This window comes from Equus asinus, chromosome 22 (genome assembly GCF_041296235.1).
Source record: "Equus asinus isolate D_3611 breed Donkey chromosome 22, EquAss-T2T_v2, whole genome shotgun sequence".
NCBI classification, from domain to species: domain Eukaryota; kingdom Metazoa; phylum Chordata; class Mammalia; order Perissodactyla; family Equidae; genus Equus; species Equus asinus.
In genome coordinates this window covers 67,755,267-67,773,448 of record NC_091811.1, presented here as the reverse complement: position 1 = coordinate 67,773,448, position 18,182 = coordinate 67,755,267, and the positions used below count along the sequence as shown (strand labels likewise).

The following is an 18,182-nucleotide window of genomic DNA, read 5'->3' as shown; positions in this document are numbered from 1 at the left end:
GAATTTTGTCTCCGGGCAGAACCTTCCAGACTAGGGGCTAAGGTTGGTTGGATGTCCAGTCCTGGATGATGGCTTTTGTTCCAGCAACAGCTAGGTCTTTTGGGGAGTTCTAGAAGTTCTTCTCAGTACTTTCTTGTCTCAAACACTTCTACTTTCCCCAAATGAGAATGTGTTGGTGATTAGTGGACATTTTTATTTTTTACTTTTTAATTTCGTCAGTCCTGTATCTATTCACTGTTTTTTGGTGATGACATTGATGTCTTCCTTTTGGGAAATGGCGTGTCTCTTACCAGTTGCACTCATTAAGAAGCCCTGATCACCCCTAGCCAAGGGGAAGGTGTCAGACCTGAGTGAACCTGGATGGGTACTCCCCCTGGAACCTGAGTCTTGATCAGTGACAATGTGAGACTGAAAACAGTTGGAGCTCACTTATTCCAGTGACGACACTCTGTGTAGACTATTGCAATATTCCTGCTACATAGACTCTGACGTGGCATTACTTTTTGTCCTCAGCCGGGCCTGGCTCCCCAGCCTTCCCTTTGACTTTGTGAACTCTCCTATATCTTTCTAGTAAATTTCCTTTTGGCTTAAGTTAGCCAGAGTAGATTTCTGATGTTGACAACCAAGAATGAGCTCAACCTTAATGAGCACATTGGGCTGTCTGACCTGGGAATCCCAACTACCTCTTTCCGGCAGAACTATACTAACGGGAGGGTCAAAAAGTGTTTGTACATGGCCCACCACGTGCCAGGTGGTGTGCCAGGGGCCTTCACCATGTAATCTAGTTTTACTCTCATAACAATGCCACAGATGGAAATCATTTAATTTTTTCCTAATTTTGAAAATTCTAGTAAAATATACGTAATATAAACTTTACCATTGTGACCATTTTTATTTTATTTTTATTTATTTATTTTTTTTGAGGAAGATTGGCCCTGAGCTAACTACTACCAGTCCTCCTCTTTTTGCTGAGGAAGGCTGGCCCTGAGCTAGCATCCATGCCCATCTTCCTCTACTTTATATGTGGGACGCCTACCACAGCATGGCTTGCCAAGCGGTGCCATGTCTGCACCCGGGATCCGAACCGGTGAACCCTGGGCCGCCGGGAAGCAGAACGTGTGAACTTAACAGCTGCGCCACCGGGCCAGCCCCCTGTAACCATTTTTAAGTGTACAGTTTAGTGGTATTAAGTACGTTCATATTGTGCAACCATTGCCACCGTCCATCTCCAGATCTCTTTCCTCTTACAAAACTGAAACTCTCTGCCCATTAAACACTGACTCCCCATTCCCCGCTCCCTCCAGCCCCTGCCAGTGATGATTCTACTTTCTGTCTCTATGATTTTGATGACTTTGAGCCCTCATATAAGTGGAATCATACAGTATTTGTAACTTTGTGACATTGTCAAATGTCCTCAAGACTCACCCATGTTGTAACATATGTCAGAATTTCCTTCCTTTTAAAGGCTGAATAGTATTCCATATAGGTATAGACCACATTTTGCTTATCCGTTTACCCATCGATGGACACTTGGGTTGCTTCCACATTTTAGCTCTTGTGAGCAATGCTGCTGTGAACTTGCTTTCAATTCTTTTGAGTATACACCCAAAAATGGAATTGCTGGGTTATATAGCAATTCTATTTTTAATTTTTTGAGGGACTGCCACACTGTTTTCCGCAGTGGCTATACCATTTTACATTCCTACCAAGAGTGCACAAGGGTTGCAGTCTTTCCATATCATTACCAGCAGTTTTATTTTCTGTTTTTGTGACAGTAGCCATCCTAATGGGTATGAGGAGGTAGCTGTTATTTAATTGGAGATGCAGATATTGAGGTAAGTAAATTGCCTAAGGTCATATAGCTTGTAAGTGGGAGAGCTGGGGTTCCAATCCATGTCCAGTGGTCTTTCAATGTCTGCCCCTTTTCCTTTTCCTTGACTATAATACTTCTGTTAGGAATCTAAAAGTACTCAATAAAACTAAATTTGTTCTTTGGAAAAATTTATCAGCTACTAGGAAGATTTAGGATCCCAAAATTATTCTCAGTCCAACCATAGGAAACATGCACTTGAACTAGAACAGACGCCCAGGAGACTTGGGCAGTTGCAGTGCTTCCTGACCACGGAGATGAATCAACTCAACTCCCTTGTCTCATGGAAAAGGAAACGGAGGCCAGCGGATCTCTCTGTTGTCAATTATTACTGAACTTACTATTTGCCAATAATGAGGTTTAGATCCAAACCTATTCAGTTTCACCACGAGACAGTTGGGACTGTGTAAATTTATACAGCTCAATTAAGATCCTGGAGCTGAGGGGACCTCCAGGTCTCATAATAATGTACTTGTCTGCCTCTATCCTGCGAGCTTAAAGGGCGTCAGCAGGCTGCCTTTCTTTGCGGGCCCACTTCCTTTGTAAACATTCCAGTTTCTTTCACACCTCTCAGTCTAACGACATTTCTACATGCAAATGCGGAGTACTTGAGATGTCTGTTTAAGAGCTAAAATATTCCACTTAAAGGTGTTTAAAATTATTATTTGAAAATTAGAAGCAGCGTTAAAAGTAAATTGAAGTATTAAAGAGTTGTCGAAAGTGACCTTGAGTAAATGTTCACAATTGGAAACAGCATAAGCCCCAGGTCTCACAGTAAATAACTAGGGTGAAAGATGCTCGTGAAGGGAGCGTTTTCTCCAACCTGGGAAAAGAACGGGAACAGGGAGTCTGCACAACGTGGTGCAAACATGTTAGGCTCACTTAGGACGCTCCACAACTCAGCTGAGCGTAGCAAATGTTTACTGACAGCCTTGTACCGTGAGCTGCTGAGCAAAGAGCTTGGAGAGTGCAAAGACCACCAGACTTGGTGGTCCTAACTTCAAGGGGCATGAAAACTGGTTAGGAGATAACAGAGGCCACAAAAACCTCTAAAAGGTCTCCAGCGAGAAGTGGAACAAAGTCCACAGAGATGTACTGTAGCTGGGCCCAGGCACGCGTGCTGGGGGAGCCAGGGGAAGCTACAGAGCTGCGTTCCCAAGGACCAATGTGATTTTGATAGGCAGGGATGGGGGACGGTCATGCACCCAGAAAGTACAGTGTGAACTGAGGCCTGGAAATGAGCCATGTGCCCATAAACTTTCTATTTCAAGTCCTGAACCCTCCTCTGTGGACTCTCCCCCCACCCCTTCATCTCTCTCCCTACTAAAATCCTAACCACCAAGAACTGATATAAAAATATTAAAAATGACTGTGTTAGAAGGGTGAGATTATAGGTAATTTATTCTCTTTATTTTCTAGTTTTGTTTTTCTTTGGAAATACGATTATATTACAGAAAAATTATTTTTTTTTCAGATATTGTACATACCCCCTGAGGCCAGCTCAAATCCTTGTCCTTCACAGCTGCCCCTGACCACCCCATAATGCTAAATTTGAATCGGAAACGGTAATGTGCACTCTCGCGTAAGGAGTGTGTGTGTGTGTGCATGTATGGGCTCTGTCCACCCTAAGAGCCTGGAAGCAATGAGACCTCAGCAGTAACGAGCACACCCAGTGCATGGATGTTGCACTAAATATCATTTTCACTAAACTGAGCCAAGGCTCTTCGGGGAAGACCTGGGGAAGGGAAACATAGCAGCCTGGTGGGCCTGGGACATCCCATAGTTCCAGAAAGAAAGGAAACCCTCCGAGACTAACACGGCCTGTCAAGGAGTCAGCTTGAAGGAGCTCCCACTGGCTAAACGTGGAATAATTTAGGCATTAACAGGAAAAAATGAAGAGAGAGAGAGAGAGAGAGAGAGAGAGAAAGGAGGAGGAGGAGCAGGAGAAGAAGCAGAGCAGGAGAAGGAGCGGCTGGCTCCTCACTGGTGGCTGCTGACTCTTACTCTGATGATGGGTCTATAAAGAAAAGGAAGTAGACATTTACCCCGTCTTTGTAGGAGGAATTGGAGTTTTTCCCTGGTTGAGGAGAGAAAGACTTCTTCCCCAGAGAATGCTAGGTAACAAAGGTTTTAAATTGAACCCTATGAAATTGTTGATACTCAACTATCTTTAATCTATAAAATTTTACCTGGTTTAACCAAATATGGAATGAAAGAACTAGAAAAACCAACATTTTGCAACCCCCAAAGAAATAGTTGATTCAGAAGAATCATCAATGGATGCTGAAATGACTATGTGAAAAGTTTGGGGCAAAAGAATGTTCCCATGATGCCAAAGGGTCCCCCCTCGGGTTACTTACTGATTGTGAAAGTAAGAATGTACCTTTCCACCTCAGTGGTGAGATCTGGGAGCCGTCACCTTAACCGAGTGGGGAAACTGGGCTTTGCTGATGGTGAGACAACCTCACTGTCGTTTCTCCAGACGTGACGCAACCTGAAATTCACAGCATGACCTATGAGGCATTCTAGCCAAAAACATTTAAGCTGTATGTTGGTTCCTCTCCATTTGCCCTTATAAACCCACTCGGTGCCTTTCTCCATCCAGTCAATATTAAAATTTTCCCAATTGTTCCCCTCCGCCCTCCTGCACGGCTGTGAGTAGTCCCTTCACTTAACGCCCTTCAGGTAAACTCTGCGAGGCTGCCGTCTGCTTCCCGTCAGGCTGACCGATTCCGCCTGAATCTAATCAGGCCTTTCTTTTAGCAGGACACCAAGGCTAGGAAAACAAGTTAAACAATACATTGAGACAACAATCAGACAAACCCAGAATTTGGGACCACTTACAAGACAACTGGTCTGGTGTCTTCAAAGGTCAATATCATTAAAAAAAAAAAAAAAAGTAGGAATTCTCTTCTAGGTTAAAATAAGCTAAAGAGATGTAACTACCAAATACAATATATGAATCTGGTTTGTAAAAATTAGTTATAATTTTTGGGGGAACAATTGGGAAAATTTTAATATTGACTGGATTTTAGATGCTATTAAAGAATTATTGCCAATATCCTTAGATATGATAAAGGTATTGTGGTTTTTAGGCAAATGTCCTGTTTAAAGAGCTCCGTGCTGAAGCATTTAGAATGAAGTTATAATTACTGCAGGCTCCTTTACAGTGTACAGCGAAATACTTTGATAAGATGGCAGACTATTAACAGTGGTCACATCTAACTGATGGAATCATGATGTTCATTTTACTGTTCTTTCAACTTTTCTCTATGTCTGAAAATTTCATAATAAAATAGTGGGAAACATAAGTAAAGAAAACACAATTCCTAACCAGCTACCGGGGAGTGCTCGCTCCTTTTCCGAAAACTCCATGGTGTTTTTCACTTGTAAGGCCCGCTAGCTTCATGTGTCACCTCTCCAACCAGACTGTCAGCTCTCAGAAGCTAAGGACCAAGCGTTGTACTTCTTTTTCTGTTCCACAGAGGCTTGTACACAAGTTTTACATGTTTAAGCCGAACTCTTCATGGCAAACACAGGCACGTGTGGTCAGAAGCTTTCTATTTCTCTTTTCATTAATAGAAGGGAAAAGGCACAAGAAGTTGGATGGGACGCAGAGAAGGGCAATTCAGACACTTTCTTGGAATTATCAGAGAGCAGGCTTGAGGTCCCCTCCTGGGGGCGATGAAAGCCACAGTGAAGACAGCATGGAGCCGGATGCTTGACAGCATCACTGAAAGTGTGCAACCTTAGACAAGCCTTCAGAGGGACCGACTCCATTCAGGGGAGTTGTAGCTCATGGTCAACTCAAGTGGGAGAGAAGACCAGGATTAGGTTACGCCTGAATTGAGAAAAGTTAATTTTGAGTGTACTGCTTAACAGGATCTAGTCTTATATTTATTTAACTCAGTTTAAATTGCATGTCAACATATAAAAATGAATGTAATTCTCTTCCTGGCTAACATTTAATCCTTCTTGAATAGGAATTTCTTGATAGCAAAAGCATTATCCAGTGGAAACAGAGGACAATTTTTATTCATTTGATAGTGCTTAAAAGAAGCCAGGGTTTTTTGAACCCCTTGGGTAAACTGCAGGCCTAGAACCTGGGAAAACGGGCTCTCGGTGATTCGTTGTCTTTGACTGTTCGAGTGAGGTAGTCTGGCAGATATCTCAGCTGTCATGATCCACAGGCCTGAAACCTGCTGGCACCTCCACGGTGGGCCAGGGCAGAGAGAAGATCTGGATGGCTGGGTGGATGGGTGTGTGTGTGCACGTATGATAAGCCCTGCTCATGGCTCACCCAAAGGCCATCTCCTGCCTCATTTCCGGCTAAGAGAACCCTGGTTTTCGGATATTACGTGCCCACTATGCCTCAGGGGTGTTGCCATCAGCCTACCCATTTCCCAGTCTGTGGTCGACACATGGGCAGATGACACAATCAGGCCAAGGAGGCAGGGTGGGCATCTTCTCTAAGGCTTCCAGAAGCTCCTTTGCTCTTCAAAAGAAATGCATTTGAGAAATAGACCCTTTCTGTCTCTAGACATTATCATGTGAGGATGCAATGCCGTGTTAACCTGCTCCCCCAAAACAAAAAGCCCTTATCTGTAGTGTTTGCCTGTTTCAACTTCTGTGGTGTAAATTCTTTCACGATGGTTGATTTCAAGCTACCAATAGCTCTACAACCGGCTGGCAAATTCAGCAACTGGCTCTCGGGAGCCTATGCGAGCCGACTCCAGCCCACCACTCATTGCCTAGAGCTGCTGCGCCCATCTTGTGAGCCGCGTGAACAATGTGGGGGGATGGCAGAGCAGAGAGATGAGACCTATGTCCTGCCTGACACCTCGAGCCTGGACTCATCCCATCTCTGGACTTTTTGTTACCTAAGTAATAAACACAGTCCTGTTCAAAGCGGCGGGGTTGGCGATCCTGTGCAGTGCACCTGGGCTTGATCGAGCTGGTACGGATGTCTGTGGGGTCCCACCTAGTGGAGGGAGGGGGCACAGCAGGGCCAAACTGCACACCGGAGAATAGAAACCCACAAAATTGGTGGTCAGGAAGGGAGAGCAGCGCAGGTCTTAGGGGAACCATCCGGGTGAAACAGGACACTGGCTGGTTGCTGAGAGGAACAGGATGGTGGCTGGGGGCCAGCTGGACTGTCAGCGCCCTTGCCAAGGAGGCTGAAGTTCAGGGCAGCGCTCCAGCAGAGCAGGCGCCGGAGCGGGCCAGGAAGCCAGGCAGAAGCCCAGGCCTGGGGAGCGCCCTGCCCGGTGCGGCACAGCCCGGGGAAGGGGCCAGGCAGGGAGAGGCGGCAGGGCAACTGCAGAGTCCAAGGCTGCTCCCGCATCGGGGGTGCAGAAATGTCCAGCAAGGCAGAGTCGGAATCCCCTCAGACAGAAGGGGGGGTTTCAGTAATGGCCGTGGGTCAGGCTGAGAAAGCAGAAGGAACCAGAATCTTCTCCAAGGCTGCCTCAGCACATTTTCTTGGTGACCTTGGAGAAGTGCTGCTTACATTCCTTCCCAGACCCTGAGCAGGGCCTCACTCCTCCTCCACCCCGGCTGTCACCATCTCTGGGGGCCTGGAATTCACGCTGAGACGGACGCATGGCCTTCTGAGAAGTGGTCCAGGCTCCCTTGCGTGGGGAGCTCTATCTGCCCACCTGTGGCAGAGCAATGTCATCCCCACTATGAAACGCCCCATTACAGCAGATGTCTGTTATTCATTTCCTCCTCTTCTTTATCCTCTTCTCCTGTCCATCTAACAACCTGCCCACAGACCCAGACTTCTTCAGCCCAGGCCCATTCATCAGATAACGACCCAGGAGGACTCTTATCATTGAACTGTACGTGGGAAGTCGCTTCAGAAAGAACGAAAGCTGATGTGTCAATGACATTCTCTGGGGATTTTCAGAGCATTTTCCTCTCTGGCTTAGCTGGGAGGCCAAAGGGCAGGAAATGTGGCTTCCTTTGCTCTGTTCCTGCTGGAAGTCATGGTTATAAGTTTCATTTTGTTCGTAGGGTGAGTTCTGGGACGATGTCATTATCAGGGATCAATTAAGGTTGGAATCAAACAGGAGAAGAACCATCAAGAGTGAAGTGCTCCTGAATCGGTGCTCCTTCCCGACGGGCGCAGCAACATTTAGCTTGTTCAAGGAGATCCTCGCAGTTAAATGAGAGGCTTCAGGGAGTGAATAAAAGGAATGCTTTTCTGCAGTGCAAAACCCGTCACAAGCAGAGTCAAAAGATAGTTATAAAAAGGGGAAATATTTGTGACTCATTTAATAGATGAGGGCTAATTTCCTTTATACATAGAAAGCACCTACAAACCGTAAGAGAAAGACCAATGGCCCAAGAAAAAAATGTGGGCATAAAAAATTCACAGAAAAGGAAATACAAATAGTTCTTAAACATATTAAAAGGTAGCTGCTTTCATAATAAGAGAAATAGAAATTAAATTTACACAGACTCCCATTTTTCATGTATTAGATTGGCAATGATAGAAAAATTAGCAACACAATATGTTGATGAGAGAGGAGACAGGCGCTCTCATACGTGACAGGTGGGGAAATAAATTGGTACAACCTGATCCATGGTTATTTGGGAAAATCCTCCAAAATCATCAAAGCCAGTTCTAGGAATTTATGCTACAGATTTATTCCCACACATAGGGAAGGACAAGTTCAGAGGGTCATCATTGCAGCATTGTTTGTAATACAAGAGACTGGAAACAACCTGAGTATCCATCAATAATGGATTAGTTAAATGAATGATGGCATATCCATATAATGGAAGACGATGCAGCTGTAAGAAATGAGGATACTCTTTAAGTGCACACACTGAAAGATCTCCAAGATATTTTGTTAAGTGAAAAAAATTAAGGTGCAGAAAATTGGCTAACAAAAGAGGAGAGAAAGGATACTTATACTAGATACCTGTGTGTTTGCTTGTATAAACGTGAAACACGTCCGAGAGGATATCCAAGAAATTAGTAATGTTCCAATCCTCGGTGGAGGGAGTTGGCTGCCTGGGGCATAGGGAGGGAGAGAGGATTTTTCTTCTTTTACTTTGTACCCCTTCTTTTCTTTTGGGAGATGCACTACCAATTCAAATTAGTAAACAAAAAATCTTTTTGATGAGAGAAATGCTCTGATGCAGATTAAATCTGAAATGACTCAAATTCACCCAATCTATACCACATCCTCAACTTTTCCTTTCTGCCTCTCTTATTATTGACTTCAGTGGCCGTCTAGCCTCCATTTATGCATTTTCCCTGCTCCTTCGGGAGCCACTCGTCCTCTCCCTGCTTCTGTCCTCAGTTTGTCTCAGTTGGTCAGCTGGAGCTCACTATGCAGACCTCTTCTGTGTGCCAGACCCGGGGCAGTCACCTTGGTCCTTGCGGCCACACCTCCTCCCCTGGAGAGGACAAAGTCAGTCCTGGTCGGGAGTGAAGGAGGAAGCTGGCGATCTTTGTGGGGAACCAGGCGCCTGACAGAGCAGGGTTAGCAACCCTTGCCCTGTGTGTTGCTTCTGGTGGGTGATGCTTTTTCAAGAGCTGGGATTGCAGAGGGGATAACTGCAGACGTGGAGGAGCAGGAAGAGCCTGCCCTGTGCAGAGAGGGGCAGTGAGGACCGCCTTGTGATGGGCTCTGGCACTCACTGGTTACGAGACCCCAGGCACGTTTTCTCAGACTTACTCTTCTCCTCTGTAAAATGGGTCCTATAAAGGTCAGTGTGGCTCAGATGGCCAGCAGTCCACCAAAGTCCATTCTTGTTCTCTTTTGTGGTAATAGACATGTAGCTGGCACATGGCTAGTGACATCTCTAAGTCTGTCTTGCTGTTAGATGTGGCCAAGGGACTAATTCCCTGCTAATGGAAGGGCCGTGTGACATATTCTGCTCTGGGACATGACCCCCTTGCTGCTTCCCCTTCCTACAAGCTGAACCCAAAACACCCCGCCTTGACTGTGGAGATGAGGACAAGACCATAGGGCTGGCAGAGCGACGACTTGGGAAGAACCTGGGTCTCTAAATGAACACATGGAGCACAGCTGCCTGCCCACGTGGAACATCTGCCTGCTACTACATGAGGGAGAAATGAACTCTGACCTCTTTAAGCCCCTGCGTTACTGTTGGGTCTCCTTGTGACAACAGCCTGGCCTTACCCCAGGCAACATAGTCAGGGCTCGGTGTTGCAAGTAATAGAATGCAGGTAACTAGGAACTAGGTAAATAAGTAAATGGTATTACTTGACTCCCAGGTAACAGGAAATTTAAGAAGTAGGGAAACTTTCGGGTTTTTTGATACGATGACATTAAACCATTGATTTCTTCCTACCCCATTGCTCTGCCTTTTGTGGCGTTGGGGCGATCATATATTGACGGCCTCGGTGTGTCTGTTACTGGTATTTTGCATGTTAGCTAATCTACTCCTTTTCATGACCCTATGAGGTGAATGTGATACACCAGTTTTACCGATGAGGGGAAACTGAGTCTGACAGCGGTTAAGCAACAGGAGCAACGTCATTCACGTAGGAAGTGGCAGGCCAGGATTTGAAAGTCGAGTCTTTTTTAACCACCAAGGCGACTGAGGCCATCAGGTGACTCAGGCAGGAAAGAGGTGACCTCCCAGGATGCCAGACCCAGGTGCACAGATCAGGCGCTTACGAGACAAAGAGACGCTCACCAGGGGCTCATAACGACTCTCTCATCTGCCTCTTCATCCGTCTAATCCACCAACATTTTCTGAGTGCCTCTCATGTCACAGGAGCCGGGCTGGATTTGGAATAAAACAACGAAGAAAATACAGTCACTGAGGGATTCAAGGAACATCAGTGCAGCTTGTCGGACACCCCATTTATTCTGAGTTCGATCCTGTTAGGAAAATGGCTCCTATTGCTTGGCCAATATTAAAGTTTTAAACATTATTGTTCTGCAGAAATGATCCGCTTACGCTGCTTCCTGCTGGAGAACAGTGTTAGTCCATAATTGAAGATCATATAACCCGACCATTTCGGCTCAGAGGAAACTGCACAATGGTTTTGAAACGGTAATAATTGCTATTGCTCTCGGGATTATCTTATTGTCTGGCAACGGTTATGAAGACAGTGGGGTGTTAGGAGGCCGTTCAGTAACAGGGGCAGAGGAACTATTTTTTATTTTTCTCTGAATGACTCTCCAAGTGAGAATCTAATGCAGAGCTCATAAGGGTCTGAAAGAACTTCGGTGACAAACTCAAAGTCCTTAAAGCTGAAAAGAGATGGAGTCATAGAACAATCTAGAAAACTAAAGGCATGGCTCGTGTACAAGTGGAGTGTTGTTTGCTCCCAGACATCCTGAATGACATGGATGAGCTAGGGGAGACTCATGGTTAAAATGGCCACTGAAGTATGTTTTACATCTCAATTTAAAGGAGCTATCCCCCCGTCTGAAAAAGTTCTCTGTCTGTTCCAATGCCATTTGGTGAAAGCTTCTTCGGAGGGGAGAACCTCACTTTGTTAAGTGCCTGCTAAGGACCAGAGGTGTGACCTATTTTGCTCCTTGTACACTCACCACAACCTTGTGAGTTCAGCTGTGTTTTCACCACTTCACAAAGCTCTTCCCTCACTCAGACTCATCAATTTGTTCAACCAATACTTACGGCATGCCTACTATGCACCACACATGTTTTAGGTGCTGGGGATGCAGCAATGAACAAACCTACAGATGTCCTGCCCATGCAGCTTTCATCTTAGTAGTAGAGACAGAGCTAAACAAACAAACGTATAACTTGCAAGGCTTTGGAGATGGGTGCTAGAGAAAGGAATGGGTGAGGAGGATGAAATACAAGGTGGGGAGGGTGGGAGGGTCTGTGAAGTTCTATAGGACGGTCAGTGTATTAGTTACATACTGCTTAGTAACAAATCACCCCAACACAGTGCTTAAAACAACGAACATTTATTATCGTATAGCTTCCGTGGGCTGGGAACCTGGGTGCAGCTCAGCTGGTGTCTCTGCTTCAAGGTCTCTCAGGGGGTTGCATCAGTGTGGCTGGAAAAGTTGGCAGGATTCAGTTCATTTCAGGCTCTTGGAGTGAGTGTCTCAGTTCCTTGCTGGTTCTTGGCTGGAGAGCTCCGTCAGTCCCCACCATGGGGGCCTCTCCGTATGGCAGCTCACCCCTCAGAGTGAGCGGCGAGGGAGAGGATGAGTCCGTGTGTCCAGGATGGATGCCACAATCTTTCTGTAACCTAATATCAGAAGGGACGTTCTATAACCACTGTCTAATTCTATTCGCTAGAAGCAAGTCACTAAATTCAGCCCACATTCAAGTGTTGGGGATTATTTATGGGTGTGAACACCAGGAGGGGGGATCACGGGGACCATCTTAGAAACTGCCCACCACAGTTAGGGAGGCCCCTTGAATGAGATGACGATGAGCAGAGGCCCAAAGGAAAGGAGGCAGCAAGCATGTGGCCATCCAGGAGAAGAGCATTCTAGGCGGAGGGACAAACTCGTGCCCAGGCTGAGGGGGATGGTCCAAGAAGGGGTCAGAGAGGTGGCCCCAGATTAGATAATGCATTTTATGTGGGTCATTGTGGGGACTCTGGATTTCACTTTGAGCTGGGAAGGGTGTGGAGGGTGTCGAGGAGGGGAGCGACTTGACCTGACTTGTGCTTTAAGAGGGTCACTCTGTTGCTGTGTGGAGAATAGAGCAGGGAGCAGGCATTAGCAGAAGCAAGTGGACCAGTTAGGGGTTGTTGCATTGATCTACCTGAGCGAAGACCATGGCTTAGACCAGGGTGACAGTTTGGGACATGGCACGAAGTGACTGGATTTGGATTCATTTCCAAGTAGGAAATTTGCTGATGGTTTCAATGTGGAAGGTGAAGAAAGTGATGACTGAGGTTTTTGGACTCGGTAACTGGAAGAACAGAGTCGTCCTTATTAAGCTGAAAAACCCCAGTGGAGGAACAGATTTTGAGATGGCAAGTCTAAATCAGGGGTTTTGTCCAATATATGCAATTAGACATCCATGTGGAGATGCTGAGTTGGCAGTTGGATAAACACGTCTGGAGCTCAGGACAGTGGAGTGGATTATACACACGGACTTGGGAATTCCCTGCATTAATAGGGTGTTTAAAACCAGTGGACTGGATGAAAATATTGAAAAAGTGAGTGTAGACTGAGAAGTGGAAGGGCCTGTGGATTGAAACCCTGGGGCACTTCATGGTTTAGAAATTAGGAAAATAAGGTCAGCAAAGGAGACTGAGACAGAGGAAGTAGGAAGGGAGAAGGACCAAGAGCAATGAGCCCCAAGAGCCGAGTGAAGAAAGTGTTTCAAGGGGCAGAGTGATCCGCCATGTTGATCCTGCCTGTAGGTCAAGCAAGAGGAGGACGGAGGATTGACTGTGGACCCGAGGACTTGGAGGCCATTGGTGGCCTTGAAGAGAGCTGTTTCTGTGGAGTGGGAGAGTGAAGGGAGAGCCAGTGAAGACGGTGAGAACTGAGGCTCTCACAGAAACTGGGGTCTTTCCACAGCTGGTTTACCGAGCCTCCGCGACAAGCTCACCTGCGGCGCTTATTAAAAAGGCAGATTTGGGGGGCTCCACCCCAGTATCTCAGGGGATGGTGCCCTGTGCTCCTCAATTTTAGCAAGTCCCACGGGTGATTTAGAGGCACATTAAAATTTGAGAAGCAATGTCCTGCTGTATGCCCGTTATCTTACGTCTAGTACAGTCGCTGTTAGATTTAAGACATTCTGAGGAGGTCTGTGTAACCCCAATGAACATTTTGTACATGATGGCTTGTCCTGGAGGCATTCCAATCTTTCCCTTTAGGCTTTTGATTTCCTGAAGTTTTAAAGAAAACCTGGGCAAAGAAATTCTACAACTGCAAGGAACAGCGGTAGTGAACACATCTTCCCTAACGGCTCCTAGGAACCTCATGAAGTTTGAAATTCTCAGAATCAGTGTGTTAGTTTCCCAAGGCCTCTGGAAACGGAAAGACAAAATTTGTACAGATTCAGGAAGAATCCAATATTTCTTTACATGGCCAAGGCAATTTAAAATATGGAAGAGACTAATGAAAAACGTTATGGAAACGGTGCTCGTAAGTCTAATTGCGGGTGTGTGTCTAAATATAAGTTCCCCAAAATGACTGACATGGATCAAAATGGTGTAAACAGACAAACACATAAGTAAATATAACAGAAAATCCCAGTAAAGCCCTGTAAACCCAGCAGCTCCTGGACAAACACTAACAGTTGCCCACGGAGCTGAAATCCTATCTGTGAAAAGAGCTGAGGGAGATGAAGGCCAGAGGGCATTGCCAGTGAGCTTGCAAACGTTGTGTGAAGATGAAAGGACCAACACCATCAAAGTTCCAAGACTCGGAGGTAGAAGAAGATAGCCTGAAACTGGCTGTCCCCAAGGACGTCTCCCCAAGAAAAGGCGGCCGCCAGCTGAGCAGAACACCGACTTCAGCCCCTTCTGTATGAGGACCGGACGCCCTGGCCTGCAGGTGATGAGTGGGGACATACAGAGCTGTGGCCACAGGTGAAGATGTGGGCAGCTCTCATCAGAGTGACTACATGTTTACACAGGAATTCTGCATCATCTGTAGTTTGTGTCCACTTTCTGTCCTCAATTTGGGGGCAATTCCCTTTTCACAAGAATAACACTTGAGGTCCTCCTGTTGGGAGAGTCTCCGGGAAGACCTGTGGTCTTCAAGATCGATCCTATTAGTGTATGATGTCACAGCTGATGGTGTTAGTGGGCAGTTTACAATATTAATTGCATGTTTTCCTTTACATATTTGTACCAGGGGCCTCTTTAACTCAAAATGGAAATCTCTGCAAAACAGTGTACAGGTTAACATCACTGGGTGCTGAAAAATAACAAACAGGACTTGAGCATGTTCTCACCACTGGAAAAACTTTGAAGTCTAGGCTGTTTCTTCGCCCCATAATCACTCAGTGTCTTTTTATCAAATGGGGTCAAGTTAGTTTCTTTGAATAGTATGTGTTGGCTAAAAAAAACATACAAAATTCTAACCTTTTCTTTCTTTGGTGAGTAGATTTGTCAAATGTTTCCCAAAAGTTCTTCGTTCTCTTAAAAGATGCAGCAGTGACACTAAACAGACAGTAATTGTTGCATAATTAATGCGTAGCAGGTGGACCCAGCAATTTCGGTTTGGAATCTGCTCCTTAATCCTTAAGTGCCTTGCCCCATCATACTCCCACCGCTTCTCCCGTCATGCCCCAGAACCTCCCCCGACACTCGTAAATAGCACAGTGGACACAGTTTAACTTGCCTTTGAGGGCAGCTCTGAAATTAACGGCAGAGGGGAAGACAGGCACACTCAGCTAAATATGCATGTGTGCACATGTGCACTCACACACTTGTTTTCCTCAAGGCTCATTCTCAAAGCTCTTTATTACCTGCTCACTTCAATACACCTTCTCTAACAGTCTGCATCCCCGTTGAACACCTGCCTCTTAATTTCTTTCAATTCTCAGCTAGTCTTTTAGAAAGTGAAGCCAACCCACTCAAGTATTATAAAAAGACTTTTCCCTTTTTTTTTTTTGCCTCTGATCCTTTTACCAACACTAATTGCATACTTACCATATGCTTCCCGAGATCCCGGTTCCCTTCCTTTTGTTAACTTCTCTTGTGTATCTCCCAAGGTCGAGTTTCCTTTGTTCAGTACAGACAATACCATGGGCGGGCGAGGGACGGGATGATATGGAATGAATATCTGAAAGGAATACTTCCTGCTTCCCGCTGACAGGGAGGGACTCCGCTGAGCGCCACCGCCAGCTGCTCTTCTGCCGTGCGGCAGGCCTGTTCCTAAGTTACCCACTGAAGGGCTGCCTGATGTTGTCTCAATTTTGTTTCTTTTTCAGCTTTCTTCTTTTCTATCTCCTAACAGTTTTTTAAAATTGAAAGGTACAAATGAAAGATCTGGTTTCACTGTCCTGGTAAACAGTTTAATACCTTGGGCAACTCACGTAACTGCTCCAACCCTCCATCTTCTCAGCTGTTGGAAAAGAGAATTCGATTCAGGTCTAATGCTCCTTTCAGCACTGATGTTCTCTGAGTCAGGAGGTGAAATGGCTCAGGAGAAAGATCTGGGTTTCTTCAGAGCTTATCCTCTCTGAGCAGAATGATACGAGGAATGGCTGCTCAGGACAGCTACCACTCAGAGAACCCCTACTGTGTGTTGGGCTCCTCATCAGAAGCTTCTGCACGCAGTGTTTCATTTAATTCCCACAGCAACTCCAGGAGGTGGACATTATCATTATCACTAAACCTGTGTTACAGATGAAGATGCTAAGACTCAGAAAGCTCTTTCAAAATCACAAGGTAATTGGCGTAGCTGGAGTGTGGCCACCCAGCGCACGTTTTTCTCCATTTTGCAACTCTGCTCCCCAATTCGCTTGCTGTTTGACGTTGCCTGCCCATCTCCAAGACACGGCTCCCAGCTTCCATCTTGGGATCAGAAGGTCTGGATCCAGTCTTGACTCTGTTGCTTACTGGGTCTTCAGCCAAATTGCGTAACCTCTTCGAGCCTCAATTTTCTCATCTGTAAAAGAAGAAAATAATGTGCGCCTCATAGCCCCTTGGTGTAGCGGAAAGATGCAGGATGGGGGTCAGCAGTTGCTGGGGTCCCCTTCTGCCTCCCCTAGGGAGGCTACCACTTACCCACTACCTGCAGGCTCGGCCCAGCCCAGGCTCCAGACCAATCCTTCCTCCGTGGGAAGGGCTCTGAAGTCCTCTAGCTCAATGCTGAGGGGATCCAACATCAGCTGTGGTTCCTGAGGGTCCTGATTGATCAGCTGTAATAAGCGGGCCTCCATCATGAAGGCAGCGGGGTCGAGTTGTTAAGAGGGCCCTGGGACCACCCCGTCTGTGTTTTAGTCTCAGCTCTGCCCTTACTAGTGAGCTTGGTCAAGTGACTCCCCTTGTATAACTTGGTTTTCTCATCTGTAAAATGGGGAGAATAACAGTAGCTATTTCAGAGGGTTGTTGTGAAGATTTAGTAAATTTAAAAATGCAAAGTACATATAATGGGGTCTGGCAGATAGGGTTTGCTACTGTTGTTATTACAGAACTTACCTGGTTTATACTTCCTATTGTCACACATAAGTGACATCAATTGTATACTTATATTATTATTGACACTAATTAGGTCCCTGCTCGGCTGCCTCTGGTCCTTCCTGGACAACTCGCCTGGTCTCCCCAGGGCTGCAGCCCGCACGGCAGTCATATGCTGGGGCAGTGCTCCTGCTGCTGGACCCCCGCCCTGAGGTGAGGCCCTGCCACCTGCTGAGGATGTCTCTGGTGTTGGCTCTCCTCCTGCATCTCTGAACACTGCTTGCTCTGGTGTCCCCAAGATGGTGCCCTGTGGAGTGTTGCAAGACCCCACACTCAAGACCACTTGTTGCCCACCACCCTGTTCCTGGAGCCCCCGTTCTGCTCTCGGCTCCTCTTTCCCCAGTGCTCGTGCCTGGGCTCTCTGACTGGGTCCTGAGCCAGGACAATGTGTGTGAGCAGGAGTTACCGCCTCGGCTTGACACAACCTTAAAACACAACTTTGTAAACCATCGTGCACACAAAATGGCTATGAATCTCAGTGCACAGCTCAGGTGCAAAAGACACCACATTTCTCTACTTATTCTGGTAACAGCTTCATTGAGATATGGCTCACATACTGTACAATTCACCCATTTAAAGTAGAAAATTTGAACCAGCCCTGATGGCCTAGCAATTAAAGTTCGGCACACTCTTCCTTGGTGGCCTGGGTTCAAGTTCTGGGATGTAGAACCACGTCACTCATCTGTCAGTAGCCATGCTGTGGCAGCGGCTCACACAGAAGAACCAGAAGAACTTACAACTAGACACAACCATGTACTGGGGCTTTGAAGGGGAAAAAGAAGGGTGAATCTTCCCCTGCAAAAAAATAAATAAAAATATCTTAAAGGATAAAATTCATTTTCTTTGGCAAATTCACAGAGTTGTAGAACCATCACCAAAATCAGTTTTAGAACATTTTCATCGCTCTCCTCCAATAAATCACCAACTCTTCAGTAATCAGCCCTATTTCTCCCAGCCCTGGGAAACCACTAATCCACTTTCTGTCTGCAGACTTGCCTAGTCTGGATATTTCCTGTAAATGGAATCACACAACATGTAGCCTTTCGTGAGTGACTTCTTTCACTTAGGACCATGCTTTTGCCGTCCATCCTTGCTGTGGCATGTGTCAGTACTTCGTTCCTGTTTAGTGCCAAATAATACTAGCACTTCTTCACTTCTAACTCCATAGTTAACTTTGCTTCTCTC

The 18,182-nt window shown here is 46.1% G+C and overlaps 1 long non-coding RNA gene across 1 annotated transcript; it reads right to left on the bottom strand.

Moving 5' to 3' along the window:
• Nucleotides 1–11,819: 11,819 nt before the first annotated feature.
• On the bottom strand, nucleotides 11,820–15,633 carry LOC123279923 (uncharacterized). The gene is made up of 3 exons (XR_006518355.2): nucleotides 15,465–15,633; nucleotides 14,895–14,972; nucleotides 11,820–12,089 (listed from the first exon to the last, which is right to left on the bottom strand). It is a non-coding gene; the product is annotated as an uncharacterized lncRNA (long non-coding RNA).
• Between the last annotated feature and the right edge of the window lie 2,549 nt (nucleotides 15,634–18,182).